General features: G+C 37.3%; 1 protein-coding gene across 1 annotated transcript in view; it reads right to left on the reverse strand.

The window, feature by feature from the left end:
* The window catches only part of LOC106811094 (TAF6-like RNA polymerase II p300/CBP-associated factor-associated factor 65 kDa subunit 6L), a 14,703-nt gene extending 11,240 nt beyond the window's left edge, over positions 1-3,463 (reverse strand). The window contains exon 1 of the mRNA XM_014814625.1: positions 3,418-3,463. The gene's annotated coding sequence lies outside the window, so the exon portion shown is untranslated. The remainder of the gene's footprint in view (positions 1-3,417) is intronic.
* Between the last annotated feature and the right edge of the window lie 1,879 nt (positions 3,464-5,342).

The raw sequence follows: 5,342 nt of genomic DNA on the forward strand, positions 1-5,342 counted from the left end.
CTACTCCCATTTCGTCTACTCTCAGAATCGGCAATATTCCAATTTCGCCTACTCCCATTTCGTCTACTCTCAGAATCGGCAATATTGCCATTTCGCCTACTCCCATTATGCTACTGTATTTTCTATTTTTGTCAAGTTGTGTTCTCATAATTATTTGTACCTATTTTCTTCAGGTTCCTGTAGTCTATGTATGCCAATCAAAACCATATTTTATTATTTATAAATGATTATTTAGTGAACAAACCGATCGTAGACGAAATGGGAATGGGGTAGATTTTGAGCGTATAGACGAATTGGGAGTATAGGCGAAATGGGTGTAATTAAGCCAACTGGGAATTTTGCTGTAAGCGAAATGGGAATTTTGCCGTAGGCGAAATGGGAGTAGGTCAACCGGGAATAACTCTAAGATACAGCCTCCTTGTTGACAGATATCATCAGTAGACTCGCTGTGTATAGAGTTAATCGTAAATAGAGGCACCTGAGTGTACAAATCAATGTGATTAATTGTAAATAGCGGTATTATCACATTTCTATTCACGAGCTTGTTACTAGTTTGCAGTTGCATTAATTCGTGTGAGAAAGAATTAATTAATAACGCGTGCATGTGATACTAGATTTGCACGACAACATTTTTTGTTTTTAGTTTCTCACCCTTGTAGCAGGAGCGAATGGGCTACACGGATAAAGGTAGGTTAATACTAGTGTGTAGAGAATAGTACTAGGTGTAGCAGAATATAGCGTAACATTAACGCGGCATTAATTCACAGAATAATTACTACGTTACATTGGTCTTTTTAATTGATTAGATCGAATTACAGGTGGCTGAATTAAAGCAATTTATGGATTTTTTTCTTTCCAATTGATATAAACATTATCATACATGCAATTATTTCCATGCAGAACGTGGTGGAAGCACGTGTTTACGGATAAGTTTATCATTTATTGATTTAATGACGGTACATTAATAGAAACGGAATGTGCTTCCAAGCTTCTTACTGTCAGTGCAATAAATATGTACAAGAATTTTTTTATAATGTCAGGAAGTCAATGTTTCATGCGCTTTGCATATCTGTTTTAACAGTGTAGCGCCTACGTGTGTGCGTTTGCGTGCGCGTGTGTGTGTGTGTTTGTTTGTTTGTTTGTTTGTTTGTTTGTTTGTGTATGCGTGCGTGTGCGTATGTGTGTGCGCGCGTGTGTGTGCGTGTGAGTGACAGTGTGTGCGTGTGTGTGTGCGCGCGCGCGTGTGTGTTTGTTTGTTTGTGGGCGTGCGTACGTGTGTGACTGCTCATATATAGTATATTGACGTTATATTCTGCATATAAGTTATAGTTATAAATTACTATAGTAGTAGAAGTTTATATTTGCATAACAGTATTATATATATATTCGTGTGCATAACCTTCGATATCAGCTTTCTCAATTGTGTGGTGCATGCTGTAAACATGTTTCTTGCTAGGGGAAAAAGCCTTCACAGACCGTTTTCCCATAGATTTTTTGAGCAAACAAATATATGCTTGCTAATGCTGTTTCTGTGGTTATTGCTGCTTATGATCGTAAAATACCTCGGACCGGCGCTTTTCCTAGCAGACAACTGATGACCCATTGTATATGTTTACAATGCTAATTAACTGCCCTCCACAACTGTCAATGCCCGCAAGCTATTGGCGCGCTTGACCAGTATTAATGGACAAAGGTTACGGTAAGGCTTGGGTATAGGGTTAGGATTAGGTAGGATTAACATTAGGGTTAGTATTTATTATTTAATCATATAATTACAGGACTATTACAATATATGAATTATATGAGAACATTAATTGGAGTCGATGATTATTGATTATATCACAGGGGTATAACATCAGCATCTTCTTTTTTGAAGATCAGCAATAAGCCGAATATGGAGTGTCTGTATATAATGTAAATGTGTGACCATGCATATAAATAATCCCCATTGGCACTAACAGAGTCAGTGACAGGCGCCATTCCCAAATCAGGGTTCACATTCGAGGCCCACCAATTCACAGGGTGAATGAACACGACTGTAATCCTGCTCAGTAAAGAAATTGGAATTTACCTCCACACTCATGCGATATTATATATCACGTGACGCTGAACACTGATTAGATTAATCATAGATTTCATATATACACAATGTGTGTGAGACCAATAAACTATGCTCTACAAATTTTTACGAGCTGACGTTATTCTAGCCCAATAGCCTTCTATAGACAAATGTGGCGAATTTTTGAACATGGTCAGAGACTGAATGAGTTGTCGTATATATAAAAATTCACCACATTTGCCTATGTAGGGCTATTAAATCACTGAATGGGTCTTAGAATAGTGCCAGATGGTAAAAATGTCTAGGGCACAATTCATTGGTCTACAGATAAACGCGGCTGTCGCACATTACGCCCTGGTTGTGGTTATAGTCACAACGAACGCCACCTGTAATAGTAGAAGTATCGATCCACGATGGGTTAGGGAGAACCTGAGCGAGTATTGGTTTTTAATTACAGGCAAAGATTTTATATATAATTATATACCAGTGTCGCGCAAATGGACAACGAGCAAGGTGACTTTCCAGTACAGTACCGGTGTGAGTCATTTTAGACGGACTACGATATGTTTATTAACTGGAATGAGAAGAGACATGAGAATGGTTTATTTGCGCATGCAAACGCCACGTACGCAAACGCGCGCGCACACCTTGGAGTAATCATTGTGATTACGCGCGATTACATACACATGCAATACGAATTATATTATATTATACTATATTATATTATATTATATTATATTATATTATATTATATTATATTATATTATATTATATTATATTATATTATATTATATTATATTATATTATATTATATTAATTATTATATCTGTGGGCATTTTCCATATAGGGCACTTTCCCATACCATAGAAGTAATATCGAATATGATATAATCAAGAGTGCATAATAGAGAATTAGAATTAGAGAATAGAGATCTCTATTATGCACTCTTGATATAATGTATCTATATATTTCTATGGCTTATCAATGGCAATTAATAACAATGATTTCATTTCTTGAACGGCCCCTCTCGGGGCATTGAAGAAATACATAATTACATAATATTATAAACAAATTTTGCACAGGGGAGAGATAGTGATCCGCTAGGGGACGATCTGATTGGCTAATTTTATTTGTCTTCTTATTTATTTTATTTTTATTATTTTTTGGCTATTTTGTTTTATTTTTAGAATTGGGGTTAGGGTACGTTAGGGTTAAGGTTAGAATTAGGGTTAGGTTAGGGTTAGGGTTAACTGATTTCTATATCCACAACTTATTTCTATATTCACTATCTCTCCCCTAAGACCTACTAATTATAAACATAAGAATCATGTATTTGGCAACATAATCATTTGACAAACATGCAAGATTTATGCTTATCCAAAGCCAAACTGCATGCAGTTCCCCTTCGCTCGCACTCAAAGATACCAATGATTGAGCCCATAGAGCGAGAGCGCCATCTGTCGTGGAGTTTGATCCATCAATCCAAAGCTTATCCTCGCACGGGTTTAGACTGGTTCTTTTTCTCGCTAGCACTCCGCAATGTTATATAAGGAGCAGGGACAAAAGACTCAGTCTAGAGTGGTAGTTTTTGCATTAGCGGTCGATGTTTCTGCTGCTTAAAAAAATTATACAACATTTTTAACGAATGCCTTATCATATGGGGTTTCCATATGTTGTAGTATTTTTATTTTATTTTTATTTATTTATTTAGGCAATTATCCATCATATACAATACATTGCATACTTTACAATAAAAATTTGAATTCATAAAATTGGATAATTTACCAAGGATATATACACAAAAAGCATGACTAGCACACTTAAATAATTTATGATAATGAAGTAGCCCTTTAAATAATTTCATTTCGTCATAATCGATCACACAATTTAATATATTTATTAACAAACTGCTGCAGCAAGAGGATGAATATTAGGTGCCGGTCCTGTACCGGCGTATCCAACCAAATATTTGCGATGGCAACAGGGTTTAGAATGCATAAAACATCGGTTTTTATTAACTCGTGTCTAAAACCTGCATCTGCCCAAGCATGCGCAAGAATTTAGTAAGTGAAATTGTGGTTAGTTTAGCGGTATTTTCCACGGAAGCAATAAAACAAGGAAATACTGCTAAGAAGACGTTCCTACGAAGTCGCATGTAACGCCTGCCCCCCCCCCCCCCGTCCCCGCCCCCCCCCCCGCTGTTTTCGGGACTGGAAAAGATGTGCTAACAGTTTGTTTCAAATAATCGTAATTCGTGGTCGCAATACAACTAGTAACACAGCCAGGAGGGCTATCGTGATTATAATGTTATGTAATGCGGAACAAGAACATAGGCCTGCCAGCACCCGAGTCAGAAAAAATGCAAATACCGAAGTCGGGACTACTATTGTGAGCACAGTTCAGACGGCGCTAGCTTGTCTGGGGCCTGAAATCTTTTGATGAAGTAAAAAAACATGGACCCGTCATACCTGTCAATGTCGCAGACCGTATCAAGACTGTGCGAATCCTATGACAAGGTTAAGCGTGAAACTGACAAAAAGGCTCTCAAAAAACTAAGAAAATCAGTGATAATAGAAAGCATCACACCGAGCAATTCAAATGTAGAAGCATGAATTTGACATGAAGTTAATGATGTACATGATAATATAAATACTAAATAATGTAATACCATCACACAAGTTGAGTGCATTTCTTTCAAATGATGTGTCACGACTGAGCAAAAGTATATTTGAAAAAAACATCAAGACAATATAAGAGTCGCTATTAAAAATACCTGTTCATCCAAAAACAAATCTGAAAGAAGTCGTGCGAACAGGATATATGTCGCATGGATTGGAGAAACTTGACTTTCAGATGAAGAAGTGATACACTTCAAAATCAACCGACAGATTCTACTCTTCACACCAATACGTGAACAGATAATGACACACAGACCGTATGAAAGTAAAATGCATGGGAGAGAGTGAAACTGACGAAAGTGTGGGATGATTATTCTGTGGGCCATTGATGCCTCAAAAGAAGTTGCCCATTAACGCAAGTTCAAGTAGTGTGAGGTCCCATCTCTACGAAAAATAGGTAATAATGGGTGGCACCATGGCCAAATCACAGTGCCACACCTTTCAAAATGACTATTAGAGCTAGAGCGAAAGCCAAAGACAAATCAAAAGCACAGCTTCAATAGAGAAAAGAAAAGAGCTAGAGAAACAGAAATGGGGCCCCTTTTTTGAAGAAGCTGAAATGTCGGAAAGTTTTCGCGAGCAAAGCGCACCACCAGCACATGTGT

Source organism: Priapulus caudatus, unplaced genomic scaffold (genome assembly GCF_000485595.1).
Source record: "Priapulus caudatus unplaced genomic scaffold, Priapulus_caudatus-5.0.1 Scaffold503, whole genome shotgun sequence".
In the NCBI taxonomy this organism is placed as follows: Eukaryota; Metazoa; Priapulida; class Priapulimorpha; order Priapulimorphida; family Priapulidae; genus Priapulus; species Priapulus caudatus.